Below are 16,120 nucleotides of genomic sequence, written 5' to 3'. Positions count from 1 at the left end.
TAAAGGGCTTTATTGATATTAACATTACTTTTTGAAATAACCTTCAAACAGGAAAAAGCAGCTATTAATGTTTCCATTTTACAACTAGGAAATTTTGTATTAAGTGTTCCAACTGCTGCGCGACTTGAAGGATAGATTTAGCAGTAAACCAGAGGCTAGGCCTTGCTGCCACAGTAAACTATTATTATTAGGGAATTTGCTCTAAAGTTATGGATCTTCTGGGCCTTTTTCTTTTTTCTTTCCTCCTCCATGTTTCTGACTTTGCCCACTTGTCACCTGCTATGTCTTTCTCACCCCTCTCAGTTGCCATCTTAGCCTGGTAGGCACCATGACCATGATTTCTGAACCAAATTTTGGAAGTTGACTTATGAAAAATACAAATGTTCTTAAGTGGACAGGAAGACATAATTTTTGAAACCATGATTTTCCAGAAAAATCTGAGATATATGATCACCCCCATTTTACTGAGATATGGTTGTCATATAATATTGAATCAGTTTTAGGTATACAACATAGTAACTTACATGTTATAAATTGCAAAATAATTACCACAATGTGTTTAGTTAACATGTACCACCTCACAGAGTTACAGTTTTTTTCTTGTGTTGAGAACTTCTAAGATGTACTCTCTTCAGTTCAGTTTAGTTCAGTTGCTCAGTCGTGTCCGACTTTTTGTGACCCCATGAATCACAGCACGCCAGGCCTTCCTGTCCATCACCAACTCCTGGAGTTCACTCAGACTCACATCCATCGAGTCAGTGATGCCATCCAGCCATCTCATCCTCTGTCGTCCCCTTCTCCTGCCCCCAATCCCTCCCAGCATCAGAGTCTTTTCCAATGAGTCAACTCTTCGCATGAGGTGGCCAAAGTACTGGAGTTTCAGCTTTAGCATCATTCCTTCCAAAGAAATCCCAGGGCTGATTTCCTTCAGAATGGACTGGATGGATCTCAAGAGTCTTCTCCAACACCACAGTCCAAAAGCATCAATTCTTTGGCACTCAGCTTTCTTCACAGTCCAACTCTCACATCCATACATGACCACTGGAAACAACTTTCAAATTAAAAAACAGTATTATTAACTGTAGTCATTGTGTGTATTTTAAATGTCCAGTACATATTCACATTATAACTGTAGGTTTGTACCTTGTGACCACCTTCACCCCTCCCAACACCCACCTCTGACAACCACCAATCTAGTCTCTGTTTCTATGAGCTCAGCTCTCATGATTCTACATATGTGTAAGATCATAGGGTATTTGTCTTTTTCTAACTAATTTCGCTTAGCATAATGGCCCCAAGGTTCTTCCTGGCTTTCTTTTCACTCAGTATCACAGTTAAACATTCAGAATCATGTTGTTCTTTTTATAAGGTCCTTGTCAGGTGTTATGGACGGATTTGTGTCCCCTCAAATTCATATGATGAAGCCCTAAACTACAGTACCTCAGCATATGACTATACTGGAAGATAAGGCCTTCAAAGGGGTAATTAATATGGGTCCCAATCCAATCTGACTGGTGTCCTTGTAAGAAATGGAGATTAGGACACCCAGAGACCCCCAGGCCTGCCCGGAGTCTAAAGACCATGTGAGAACAAGAGGCAAATGCAGCCCTCAGCCAGCAAAAGAGAGAAGCCTGGTCCCTCAGAGGCCTCAGGAAACCAACGCTGCTGACACTTTGACCTTGGATTTCCAGCCTCCAGAACTGTGAGAAAATACATTTCTGTTGTTTAAACTCCCCAGACTGTGGTATTTTGTTATGGCAGCCCTAGCAAACTAATACAGATAATTAAAAAATGGGTATAGAAAGAGGCCAGAATATCTACCAATTACATGGATTTTGCCGCATGCAAATAGTTTCCAAACACTAACTCGATCCTCACCATAGCCCTGTGAGGGGCCATAGCACTGTCATTTTCATCCCCGTTTTACAGATAAGAAAACTGAGGCACAGAGAGGTTCAGTGAAAGCCTAAGGTCATCCATCTGGCATGTGGAAAAGCTGGAATTTGAACCCAGTCACCAGTATAGGAATTCTCTGTTTTGTCCCAATTTTCTGCCTATGTTCCCCAATTGATCATCCACTTTGGAAGGACCATCCTTCCAAAACTGTTTTTGGGGGCAGCATGGAAGGTAAATCTTAGGATACTGTGCCCCACTCTTGAGAGACAAGGATTCAAGACTTACTTGGGGAGCTTTGGAGAGACAAGGAAAGCTGGTTCATCCCAGAGACCCCTGGACAGAAGGAAGAGATACCTGGGCCTGGTGAACTGAGGGCGTGGAGGCAGGAAGACTTTTCCCACGATGGCTGTCACCCTGATCCACAGCTTTGCCATCCGATATCCCTGGGCTCCTCCAGGCATGTTGGCCATGTACGTAAGTGGTGTACTACATATAAGCTGCTGGAGCATGCTGGAGGCAGAATCAGAATTGGCTCATTCCCTCTCCAGTAGTCATTTCTCCATGGTAAGCAAAGAAAAAATGCCAGAGTCAGGGAGGTTCACCTTCATCCTCCAGACCAGGGTTTCTCAGCCCTGGCTCTAGTGACATTTTGAGCTAGGTCATTCTTTGTCATGCAGTTCTTCCATGGGCACTGAAGGATACTTAGTAGCATCCCTGTCCTCTATCCACTAGATGCCAGTAAGACATCAGTCACTTATGACCACCAGAAATGTCTCCAGACATTGCCAAATATCCTCTTAGAGACAAAAATCACTCCCACTGAGAAGCACTTCTCTATCTATGAGAAACAGAAAAAGATACTTCCTCAAGACACTATTTCCCTCTGTCAGGAAGTTGTCATAATAATATATGTGAGCATTCTACATTTGTGGTGTTGTATAGTGCACAACCTGCCCAACTGCCCACGGTCATCCTTCTCCTCCCTCCCTCTCTTCAAGTGTCACAGGAAAATGAGGCTAACGAGCCCTACACTTTATCATTCCTTTCTACTTTCCATATTTCTGAGATACTATAAGGAACCTGAGGGCTTCCTGACCTAAGTTCAGGGTTGGGTTTGAGACTGACCTTTCTCCTCCCTGAGGTAAGGACTAAGAAAACAAAACCTATGCTGATCCTTCTGATTTTCTAGTTCAGCCATTGATGTGACAAGGCATGAGGTGTTGATAACATTTTTTTCTCTCTGTTGAAGGAATAGATAAAACAATTTTATAGCTGTGTTCCCCTATCCCTAAAGCAGGCAGTATTAATTAGGAAATAAAGCAGTGACAGGGTGTGCATTAATGGGCTATTAATGCCTGCCATGGGTGCCCGGCATGGTCCGAAGCCAAAGGCCAAGCGATTTCCACCACCCGGTAAGCGCATTAATGGCCAATTAAAGTCTATCCTGAATAGGCTCTTTCCTCTTGGTCGGGAGTTTTTCGATTTAAAAAGTGGTGAAGTTTCCAAGTATGCATAGATTTGTTTTCATGCATGTTCCCATCTCTCTGTTTTTGCAATAAGAGGCGAATCCACCCACAGAGGGTAAGGGGAAGAAATCAAAGAAAGGACTGGAGTGACAGGGACCAACATACTGACCCTTGAAGCAGTCCCTTGGCCCTGTTTCCTGGAGGCAACAGGCCCCTCGTGGAGATTTTACTCCACCCATTTCTCTCCTGTGTGTCCAAGAAGCAGGAGGGAAAGAAGCTGACATTTTTGTAGAAGCTTTTGTTTTAGTGACTATTCAGTCCTGTTGACAGCTTATCTTTCTAACAATACCTATCTCCTAATACATGTAAGAGCTACGGTAGCACACACTGGGTGTCCACCATGTGTCCATGCATCCATCTATATGTCGCTGAACCCCCATCATGGCCCCTAAAAGAGGGATTCTGAGTATCCTCATGCTTCTGATGGAGAAACAGGCCCAGAGAGGTTCAATAATATGCCTAAGATCACACAGAGGTGGAGAAAGCCAGCAATGTCGCCAGCACCTAGGAGCTTGTTAGAAATACAGAATCCAGTCCCCACTCCAGAACTGCTGCTTAAGAACCTTCATTTAACAAGATCCACGGGAGAGGCATACCCATGTTAAAGTTTGAGAGGCGCGGAACTGGAGTCTCATCCCCTGGGTTATGTTCTTCTCTGCAGTCAATTAAAAGGAAGTGAAGATTCATTCTGTGCCTATTCTTCCTCAGTCACTTGGTTATCACACAAGTTTATTTAATCCTCCCAGAACCTGCAAGTGAGACTGAGAGTCAGAGAGTCAAGCACCCAAGATTCCATAAAAGAAAGTGACCAAGCCTCACTTGAACCAAGAGACGTAGGTCCAAAAGACGTAGCCCCAAAAGACATAGCCCCAAAGACGTAGGTCCCTGAGCACAGCAATTCAGACTGTGGATCAGTGGGGCAGTCAGGGTCCCCACGCAGAGGTCACACAGTTCCATAGATGGCCACAGCAGACCACAAGGAAAATGTGAGAAGTTCTCACTGTGGAATCTCTGAATTCTGTGGTTTAAAGGAAAAAAATCTACTTTTCTGGGCTGGTTAAAAAGTTCTATCAAGGAGTAAAGAGCAGGCCTCTCAAAGCCCCTTCTGGACTTATAATTTAATGCCTATTTATTGAGAACCTCTCTGTGCATTTGCTCAGTCCTACATCAAGATGAAGTTGTTCTCTGTGTCCTAAAAGCTTCGGTTCTAAAAAGGTCACAGAAATGGGTGAGACATAAAAAAATACCGGAACAATGCAACAGCTTTAATCAGACTGTCTTTGCTTTGCTTGCTTATAAGTCACTGGCTTTAAATTTAATATAGTTTCATGTCTTTATTTTTCTTGAAGTTTTTTTTAAAAGATCATATAAAGATTTCCTTCCATGTTGAGACTTTTATATTGTATTTTTCTTAAAATGGAGTATGGTACATTTACCCGCCATCAGATGATTGCTTATAACTCTCCTTGCTTTATTAAAAACACTGCTAGAGGCTTCTATGCCTCTAGTAATAAAAATGTATTTTCAGGCCCATTCAAACCAATGAAAATCCAAGTTTTCAGAGCACAAGATAATAAAAATTCTCTACATCAGTGTCTTTTAGTACTTTTAATCTGTTAACAGACCCTAAGTGTCTCAGATGAAAAGTACTCTAGTGTGAATTGCCATCATTAGCAGCATTCCATATAGGTAACTCTTGATTATTCCAATTTCTCACAAATTTGGACACTTTTACTTCCTCTATAAAATCTTTAAGGTGTGTGAAAGATAAAAAGAGGCTTGTCAATTTATTTCTCAAAATATACACAATATTATTTTGCATATACATATAGGCAAACCTTATAAATTTTGCATGAGGAGCAATGTCAGTAAAGGAGCGACTCATTTAGAAAGACAAAGTATATGAGTGTTCAGTTGTGTCTGACTCTTGGTGACTGCAGCCCACCAGGCTCCACTGTCCAGGGAATTTTCCAGGCAAGAATACTGGAGTTGCCATTTCCTATTCCAGGGGATCTTCCCAGGGACTGAACCCGCATCTCTTGGAATCTTCCAACCCAAGGATCAAATTCACATTTCTTGTGTCTCCTGCATCGGCAGGCAGATTCTTTACCACTGCGCCACCTGGGAAGCCCTGGAAAGACAGCACTTGTTACCAAGTGTTTCCTCACTGAAACCGATTGAGAATTTTAAAGAATCTGCCTACAATGCAGGGGATCCAGATTCAGTCAACAAGACTTGTTTTTGTCAGCCAAAAGACAAATAGATCTCGCCACCCACCTGCCAGAATTTTGAGTTTACATACAGACTTTAACAGGGTTCAGTCACGTTTACTGTCCAGATGGCCTCAATAACACATTACTGTCTCAAGGCAGTGTCCTTGGAACTTCCCTGGCGGTCCACTGGTTGAGATTCCACCTTCCATTTCAGGGGACACAGCTTAATCCCTGGTCAGGAAAGTAAGATCCCACATACCACAGGCAACTAAAGCCCATGTGCCACAAGTAAGACCCAACACAGCCACATTAATTAATTAATTAAAAACAAATGGCTGCATCCTTCAACATGGTTCCCACTCCCACTGTAGCAGTGGTAGGCAGAATGTATAATCCAAGGTCAGGGGAGGGGGTGAGGAGTCCTTGATCGCCCAGGTCAAGCTCTCTGGTCAGCTGGTGGTCACATCCCCTCAGTGACCTCCTCCAACGTGTCACCAAGGAAGGATGCCAGGAAAGATGGCCTAGGGAAGAAACCACTCAACTTGTTATCACGAATGCCTGGGCAACCGAGCAAATGGATATATAAGCTTATGTAGGGCTCAGAAGTAGGAGGCATTTGGAGGCTACCCCTGGGCTGGTACTTTTCATTTTTCTCCCCAAATGAAAAAAAGAGCAGAAACCTGAATGGAGTCAAGAGAGAACCAAAAAGTAAGACTGCATATGGAGTTACCTGTGGAGCTAAGAGCATGTGTCTCAGAACTGCTGGGTCTCTGCAGACCAGTTGCTCCTCCCTTCTCCTTGAAACCTCATTGGTATAATTAACCCAGGGCAGGCCCATTCAGGCTCCCAAGTCACTTCCAAACTGTCCATGGAGCTAACAGTTACTTGCTCAAAGTGAACCAACTTCCCTAGAACTAACAGCTGGGCTGCCGTCTATGGGGTCGCACAGAGTCGGACACGACTGATGTGACTTAGCAGCAGCAGCAGCAGCAGCAGGAGGCAGTGGTGGAGAGCAAGTTGACAATAATGACCAGATGAGAAGGGGGAAGACATGCTCAGTGGACCACCTGGGTGGATTGATTCTGTGTGGTTAAGTCTGAACAGCTGGTGAGGGCAGATGCAGAAAATGCAAAAGGGAAGGAGAACCATGAGGATATAGCCAAGCTCTATTGTATGGATATTTCACCCATATATTTTATACAAATTCCATTAAACTTGCTCTGAATGAAAGAGAGAGAACAGAATTACCATTTCAATCATGTCAGTGATTTTAATTACATCTCACTTGATGAGCTCATAGCCCAGGGTCAGAGGGAAATAGGAGCTGTGGAACTGCCATCTCTCAGGAAGACTCAGGCCTCGGAGGCCTCTCATAGCCAAAGTCGCTCACCTTTTGCACTTTTCAAGCAAGATTATTCCTAAGTGTGAGTCACCTTCTTCATCAGGTTCCCCAAGAAATAGCAATCTCTCTCAATGGTAGAGGCAAAAATGGGCTTCTTTGACTTTTTGTGAAACAATATGTAGTTCTCCAAAATGCTACACTCCTGGGGGATTTTTCAAGAAAATTGACCATCAGTAATGATTTATTTGTCTTCACATAATGTATGACCCAGATGTGCTGAGAAGTAAGAAAAGAATGAATGGATCAAGAAGGGCTGATCCAAAAGAGTCCAGGGGGAACCTCCACAGCCTACATGGAATGCTAGAGAAAGAGGACACCCAGCTGGTGGGAGCTGAAGATAGCAACCTCCTTGGGCTCAGGAGTGAGCCCCTCTTCCTACATCTTAGTGCTCTCTTGCTCTGTTAGCCCCACTCATCCAGAGCTAAAAAGCCACAAGGGAACACTGTTCTCCAGCCTGTTCTCACATCCTTCTATCCACCTCTCTCCTCTTTCCCTTTGCCATTGGATTTCTTCACTTGCCCCCCGTTCCCCTCCCATCTTCACTTCTGCCCACTGCGATCTGGTTTCTGCCCCACTACTCATGAAACTGCTCTCCTTGAAGTCCCCAATGATTTTTTTTATTGACAAGCCCAGGGACTACTTTTCAATCCTTACCTCTGTGACCTCCAAGCCAAGTTATATATTAAACCATGTCTCTTTGGGGGAGAGTGGAGGGGGATAATTTTTTTACAATGTTGTGTTGGTTTCTGCTATACAACGAAGTAACTCAGCTATATGTATACATATATCCCATCCTTCTTGGATCTTCTCACTGCCCCCCATCTCATGCCCTCTAGGTTACCGCAGAGCACCAAGCTGAGCTCCCTGGTCATTAGTTACCCATTTCACACATGGTAGTGTATATATATATATGTCAACCCCAATCTCCCGATTCACCCCGCCTTCCCTTCTACGATATCTCTTACTTCACAGTCTCTTTCCTTAGTTTCTGTGCCACCCAACCCTCCCAATAGGTTTCCCCTTCTCTGCACCTTTTCAGTCTCTTTCTGAGCTGAGCTTTTTGGGGGTTTTTCTGGGGCTCTGCACCAGGCTCTCTGCTCTTCATCCTCTATGCTGTATCTTCCCACGGAAGCTCATCCTCTCCCCTAGTTTCAATTACCATCTAAGTCTGTCTCCATCAAAGACCATTCTCTCTCCGCAGCTTTAAATCCACATATTGCATCCTGTTCAACATCTCCATTTAAATGGCTCATAAGTCTGTCAAATGTACACTCAGAAAAACAACCCAGGACAATCAGTTCAATACGGGAAATTTCATATGGTGATGAGAAAGCTAAAAGGCCAAAGAGGATGGTGGGACCATCCAGAGTCACACCAGAGGAAGCCTCAGCCACCCCTCTGCTGAGCTGGGGGACAGAGAAAGAAGTGGTGTTGCCACCTATGAGGTAGAAGCTGGGAGACAGAGGTAGTGGCTGCCTGGGAGACAGAGGGCCTCAGAACTGAGCAGCCACCCACCAGCCCTGCTGCAGGTGCCCCAATAGAGAGCAGGATGGGGAGGGGAAAATACATTGCCTTCTCCCATCCCCAGGCTCTCCACCCTCCAGCCAATGTTTTCCATTGGCTGAACCTACCTGGACAAGAGTTGGCGAGAAAGTCTGGAAGGTGGGGTTTGCAGGATTAGCCCTGTGACATGGAGCAGAGCAGTGGAAAGGCAGGGAGCAGGTCTGAGACAAACAGAAAGATGGCAGCACAATCCTCAATCTCCCTGCCTCTCCTGTCCCACTGGTGGAACCATCTTCATACTTGACCTCTCTCTTCCCCTCCACCTCCCACATCTAATGATCCTTCCTCTAAGTAGCTTATCCAGTCCTCTGTCCCTCACAGCTACCCTCACTCACAATTGTTACTGCACTGGGCGCAGCTCTCCTTTCTCCCATCTCCAGACTCCCTCTTCTAATTAGTCACTACACTCCAGCCAGAAGGATTTTTCTTGAATGAACATTTTACTTCACTCTGCTGCTTCAAGTCCTACAGTGGCTGGCCTATTGTGCTTAGGATCCAGTCCAGATTCCACGGCAGGTCTTTGCTGCATCTCTGATCTCCCCTCCCTGACACGGTCCTAAACCCTCCACACACCCACATCCTGAACCACTCCCACATCCTAAACCACGCCCCCCCAGAATTTCCTGGGGCAGCCCTCAAGTCCAGAAATTAACACATGCTATTCTCTCTTCACAGAACACTCCCCTGTCTTCCACCTCTTTTGACTTAACCCCTCTCATGTTGGCCTTGATGGAAGTGCTTCCGGGAAGCTTTCCCTGATCTCCCTACATGTATCCCCTTGTGCCCAACGCTTTCCCCGGTGATAGGGTTAGCTAGAGTTTCCCAGGTGGTTCAGTGATAAAGAATTCACTTGCCAACCAGACTTGGGCTCAATCTCTGGGTCAGGAAGATCCCCCAGAGAAGGAAATGGCCATCCACTCCAGCATTCTTGCCTGGGAAATCCCATGGACATAGAAGCCTGGTGGGCTACAGTCCATGGGGTCCAAAGAGTTGGACATGACTGAGTGACTAAACAGCTGCAGCAGCGGGGTTATCAGCTTTAACAAATAAACCATACAAATTAAATTGGCCATCCTGTATTTTATCTGCAAACCTACCTATCAGAGTATGGCAATTCATGTTCACATTTTAAAATTAATTAATTACTTTTTAATTCTTATTTATTTCTTGGTCGTAATGCATGGCATATAGATCTTAGTTAACCCACCATGGATCAAACCTGTGTCCCCTGCATTGGAAGCACAGAGTTTTAACCAATGGACCACCAGGGAAGTCCCTATATATTCACATTTTAATTTCCCTACTAGGCTCCAAATCACTTGAGGAGAATGATCTTTTCAGTAAGATTCCCCAATTTGCTAAATAAATAGGTAAACTTGGATGAATGGATGAGTGACTTAAGGATGGGAGTTTTTATTTGAAATCATATGGGACTTAACTTCAGCCCTAAACAGGAGAGATGCTTAAGAGATTAAAAGGAGGCTAATGACAATTACTTATCCAAGTGGAGGCTCCTAGGTTAGCTCTGGGCCAGGCTTTCAGACTGTAGGAGAGGAACTTGGAGGAGGAAGCTGTATACCAAAGGGAAATAACAGAAGGTGTAACTAGAAATGATTATTTAATGCTTTCAGCCTGCACAGAGCTAACAGGCTAACTTCAGCCAGTTTGAGGATTGCTCTGACTCAGTTCTGAGTCCTTCACACAGCTGGAAAATTTGTGCTCCTGCCACTGGGGTTAAAATGGTAGAAAGGGCAAGAAGGGTGATGGCAAGAATCCTCTTACTCTTTTTACCTTGGGAAGGTTTTCTAATAGAAAGCATAAATTGTGTTATTTTCAGACCCAACACCCAAAGACCAAGGGGTAACAAATGTGAAAAAGAAGGCAAGGTAGAAGAAAGGCAAATGAGAGCACATGATCTGAACAGGCAGCCTCTACTGGCTCCAGACAAATGTCCACACTGAAGTGCAGGCCCAGATGTTCTTCCCTTCAAGAAAAAGACTCAAAATATTAATGCCTCATCTCATGATTTTTTAATGTGGCCATTGAGTTAATAGGTATTAAATGGTTCAAACAAAACACAACTGTGAGTTTATTACTCCGTATAGGCTTCCAATATTCTACAATGGAATTAGTATGTATCTCCAGGCTGAGTCCCCACAATGTTCAAACTCCAGGCAGATGCTGATTCAAATTCCAGAAGCCTCTAGTTGAGAATCAATGTCTCAGATGCTCTGCAGAATCTGGGAAACCATTTGCCAATTTCCTCTGGGGCAAAACTGTCTGTCAGTACCAACCAAGCATGAATGAGATGATTTTCCCTTGCTATCAACATAGTCATCTATACGTTTAGTCAATGTTTATTAGTATCACTTAGGAAGGTTAGGTGGTCAGTAGATAGTGGAAAGAGGCCCAGAGGAATGGGGTACATTCAGTAGAAATCCAGCAAGTACACACTTCTGCTGCCATACCAGTTATTTATATATTTATCTACTTCTTCCATCCTAGTTAATGAACTTTCTCTACCCCAGCTCTAGCCCTGTGGACCTCAGGCCCCAGAAGTGGGCCAATGGTGGGTACTCATTTGTGTCCACCTCCAGTCAGCTGGGAGAAGGCAATGGCACCCCACTCCAGCACTCTTGCCTGGAAAATCCCATGGACAGAGGAGCCTGGTGGGCTGCAGTCCATGGGGTCGCTAAAAGTCGAACAAGACTGAGCGACTTCACTTTCACTTTTCACTTTCATGCACTGGAGAAGGAAATGGCAGCCCACTCCAGTATTCTTGCCTGGAGAATCCCAGGAACAGAGGAGCCTGGTGGGCTGCCGCCTATGGGGTCGCATAGAGCCGGACACGACTGACGCAACAGCAGCAGCAGCAGCAGCCAGTCAGCTGGTGCCTTCCTATAGTCATCCTCCTTGAGCCGCTTGTAACTTTGGCCTCTGTACAATGTCTTGAATATCACACATTAACTCTCCTAAGACAGAGTAAAATAATAAATGTCCCCCAAATGCGCACATCACTCATCTCTCCCTAATCCCTTTTCTTTTTTTAATTTTTATTGGAGTATAGCTGCTTTACAATATTGTGTTAGTTTCCACTATACAGCAAAGTCAGTCAGTTATATGTATACACATCCCCTCTTTTTTAGATTTCCTTCCCAGTTTGGTCACCACAGAGGATTGAGTAGAGTTCTTGTGCTATAGAGTAGGTTCTCATTAGTTATCTATTTTATATATAGAACCAATTGTATATATATATATCAGTCCCAATCTCCCAATTGATCCCACCCTCTCTTCCCCCTTGGTAACCACAGGTAATCTTGGTAACCAAGGTTTCTTGGAAACTAAGAAAGGTAATCTCTTTCCTTTTTTTAATGATTGATTTTTTTTTATTATTTATTTATATACTCTGTCAAGTGGCATGTGGGATCTTAGTTCCCCAACCAGGAATTAAACCTGTGCCCCCTGTACTGGAAGCTCAGAATCTTAACCACTGGATCTCCAGGGAAATCCCCATAACCTCTTTTCTTGATTAATACCCATTATACCATTCAGATTCTAGTCAAGGCTATGGTTTTTCCAGTAGTCATGTATGGATATGAGAGTTGGACTATAAAGAAAGCTGAGAGCCGAAGAATCGATGCTTTTGAACTGTGGTGTTGGAGAAGACTCTTGAGAGTCCCTTGGACTGCAAGGAGATCCAACCAGTCCATCCTAAAGGAAATCAGTCCTGAATGTTCATTGGAAGGACTGATGTTGAAGCTGAAACTCTAATACTTTGGCCACTTGATGCAAAGACCTGACTCATTTGAAAAGATCCTGATGCTGGGAAAGATTGAGGGCAGGAGGAGAAGGGGACGACAGAGGATGAGATGGTTGGGTGGCATCACCGACTCAATGGACATGGGTTTGGGTGGACTCCAGGAGTTGGTGATGGACATGGAGGCCTGGCATGCTGCGGTTCATGGGGTCTCAAGGAGTCGGACATGACTGAGTGATGGAATTCAACTGATATAAAATAAATACACAGAATTCAAAATAAATGCATCAACCCAAGATCCAGACTATCCTTCAGGTATTGTTAGGCAATCTGAAGAGAAACAAAGGCTAGAATATCAACAGGCACTGAGTCAGTAGATTTGTATTCTGAGGATATTTCTACCAACTTAAAGTATGCTTTCATTTGAATAAAATAATGTATACTTCCTTATACTTAGTGCCAATTACTTATATGTTTAAACACTCAAAGTACAAATTCCATACTTTCCCCAAGTGAAGTCCAATGTCATCAATATTCTCATGTGCTAACAAGTAAACAAGGCAAATTTCTATAACCTAACTATAGAACCTCTTTGTCTATAAACTTTTTCTAATATACCCAGTTCTTAGAAAATCAAATTTACATCTCTGGGATTTCAAATACCACAAGCTATAGTTTTTGTCACATCAAATGAACTATTTTATTCTTTATCTTCTTAAAAAGAAATTCAATAAATCTTTGCTCACTGCTAGCTCTTCTCTCTCTCTCCCAACATCTCTTTGATCAAGCTTTTTCCATCTACTCTGGAATGATCCAAGGGTAATTAGAACTTCTTACCTTCTTTAGCCCAAAAGGAGCCAATTTATCACAAACTGTCATGGATTCTGATTCTAAATTACCAAAAGCCCAATTACTAACAGAGGGAAGGAATCTTCCTTCCAATTAAAGTGACTGATTTCTTTGCAGATGCAGTAGCATTTTACTTTTTAATTATGTGCATTCTGATCAAATGTGAAGAAAGTCTTCCTCATTTTATTTTCCTTCCAAAGAACGTGACACAACAAACATTAATCATAGAGTGATTCAAGGTTATACCTGCAAGTGCCTTCAGCCAAATTAGACCTCTGTCAATGGGGCTTGTCCATTTTATGGGTCTTATTGGCTCCTTAAGCTCAAAAGGGAGAAGGGAATAATTATTTGCTGTATCACATAGTTTACCTAAGAGTTTGCCAAGCCTCCCAGACCTGCTAAGCTGTGATGAGACTGCATCAGATATTTAGATAAACATAGACTAGCAGGGAACAGAACACAGTATTATTTCTCATGCACACAAAGAACTGCAGTGCTAGGCACAACGCAGTGTCAGGAGGTCAACATGCAATGTGAAAATAAATCTGCTTTTTCTCACTTGGGTGGTGTTAACGTGATTATGTGTTGTCAAATTTTGAAAGAGAAAAATAAAACTTTAAAATCAGTTTGGGGGAAGAGGTACAGTTTGGAGAATCCAAAGGAGCATAAGGCCCCCAAGCCTTACACAGATTTCCCAAGGCCTGAAAGACACTTTTCTGTCCACTTGGCTTTTAATCAAGACTGGCCGGTCATGGCTCCCACAGCCTGCTGACCCAGAGGCTGCACCCTTATTTCCTCTTCCCCCTCTTTTCACGTGGTCAGCAGCCTGACGTCAGTTCATTCGCTTGAGACACACAAAGGTCAAGGTTTTCATTCAATGAGTGTATTCCAGCAATCTGTGCTCCAGAGCCTTCCTTTGTCCAGACAACAGTGTCCACCCTTTGGACTGGTACGAATGCAGCAGGTACTGACTATTTTTCAAACACTTACACGGATACATAAAGAAGAGCCTGGGAGCCATCCAAGATTTTAAGTTTTTGTGAAAAATTAAATTTATACTAAGCTTTTGAAAATTAAAAATCCTCCTATGTGAGACTGTACCTCTGCCCTTACTGCAGGCTGTTTGCAAAATTCAGGAAGACCCGCCTTTCTATTCATTAGACAATTGCTGGCATCCCCTAAAGGCAAAGCAGGATGTCAGGTGATACAGGTGAAGAAACAGGACTTGCTTCTTGCTCTAGTGGGGAAGGCAGGTAAACAGACACACTCAGCACAGTAAAGAACAGAATGGAGGAGCTGTGATAGGATAAAAGGGTCACCCTTGTAAGAACAAAGGAAAAGAGCATGCTTGCGATGGAGGAGACACAAACAAGGTCAGGAGGTTGGCAGGTGTCTTGAAGGAAGGCTGATCTTGCCAAGTTGGGGCAGGAACTCCAGGCTTACCTGTAAAAGCATGGGGTTATGCATGACATTCTAAGAACAAGAAACACAAGAAAGAACAGGCCAAACATATACATTGCTGCTGCTGCTGCTGCTGCTAAGTCGCTTCAGTCGTGTCCAACTCTGTGCAACCCCATAGACAGCAGCCCACCAGGCTCCCCCGTCCCTGGGATTCTCCAGGCATTACCATATGTAAATAGCTAATGGGAAGTCTCTGTATGACACAGGAAGCTCAACTCCTCCGTGCTCTGTGACAACCTAGAGGGTGGGGTGAGGTGGAGGTGGAGGGAGGTTGAAAAGAGAGGGGACATATGTATACCTATGCCTGATTCATGCTGATGTATGGCAGAAACCAACACAACACTGTAAAGCAACTATCCTCCAATTAAAAATTAAAAAAAAGAAAAGGCCAGACTAGATGCTACAAAGCTGTGACTGCTAGGCTAAGAAGCCTGGGCCTTTTTAAAAACCAAAGAGGAGCATGAAGTGATCATCCAACCAGCTGTGCTGTAGGGGATGGTGTGGGCAGATGAGGCTGCTGAAATGACCCTCTTAAGGCTTGCAGAGCTGCTTGTGGCAAGGGGAATGGAAATAAGTGGAGATTCAAGAGCTTTGGGGTTGGTACAAACCACAGGGACTTGCAACCATCATGTGAATGGATGAGGAAGGAGGTGAAATAGACTCTGAATGCTATGGTATGTAAACACTTGGTTGGAGTCCATGGACTGGGCAGTTTTTGCTATTTAAACATTTACTGTGGTTATTAGTCACATCCAGCATTGAGCCCTTGTTTTATGGCTTTAAATATCCCTGAGCAAAGTTAAGGAGTTATTTCTATCCTCCTTTTCAAAGAAAGGGCTTCCCTGGTGGCTTAGCTGGTAAAGAATCCACCTGCAATGCAGGAGACCTGGATTCAATCCCTGGGTTGGGAAGATCCCCTGGAGAAGGGAAAGACTACCCACTCCAGGGCCTGGAGAATTCCATGGACTATATAGTCCATGGGGTCACAGAGAGTTGGACATGACTGAGTGACTTTCACTTCACTTTAAAGATGAGAGAACCAAGCCTGTAAAGGCTTAGCCCTAAGCACAGAAACGCAACTAACCCAACTAATTGGTGTAGGGCTCAGATGAAAGATCAGCACAGTCCTCGTTACATAATCCAAAACATGAAGATAGCTCAATAGTGTCCTATTGGCATGTTTTCAGCTGAACTGGGGCAAACTTCGTAGAACTTTATACTGTGAGCTGTGTTATAAGGTCGTTTGTTGATACTGTCCATTCCAAGAGCCAATGGAAAGTTACCAGTGTGCTGAATCATCACAAACATGGATGCAGAGAATGTAAGTCTTGCAACTTTAGTTTAACAAAATACAGTTCACAGATGCTATTTTTAGACTCAAGTTTTCCCAACAGAAAGTTTTTAAAAGAATAATCTGTCTAAAAAGCAGGTAAAGAAATTCACTGACAAAGAC

At 43.7% G+C, this 16,120-nt stretch overlaps 1 long non-coding RNA gene across 2 annotated transcripts; it reads right to left on the bottom strand.

Annotated features, from left to right (window-relative positions):
- LOC129651584 (uncharacterized) lies at positions 1–7,041 on the bottom strand. Of its 2 annotated transcripts, none has more exons than XR_008714214.1 (5): positions 6,366–7,041; positions 5,261–5,553; positions 4,019–4,171; positions 2,251–2,453; positions 1–1,051 (listed from the first exon to the last, which is right to left on the bottom strand). It is a non-coding gene; the product is annotated as an uncharacterized LOC129651584 (long non-coding RNA). The 2 variants fall into 2 exon arrangements; XR_008714215.1 differs by lacking the exon at positions 6,366–7,041 and adding an exon at positions 5,700–6,359.
- Positions 7,042–16,120: the final 9,079 nt, after the last annotated feature.

This window comes from Bubalus kerabau, chromosome 4 (genome assembly GCF_029407905.1).
Source record: "Bubalus kerabau isolate K-KA32 ecotype Philippines breed swamp buffalo chromosome 4, PCC_UOA_SB_1v2, whole genome shotgun sequence".
Lineage (NCBI taxonomy): Eukaryota > Metazoa > Chordata > Mammalia > Artiodactyla > Bovidae > Bubalus > Bubalus kerabau.
The sequence above is the reverse complement of the archived record's forward strand: the minus strand, read 5'-3'. Positions and strand labels throughout refer to the sequence as shown.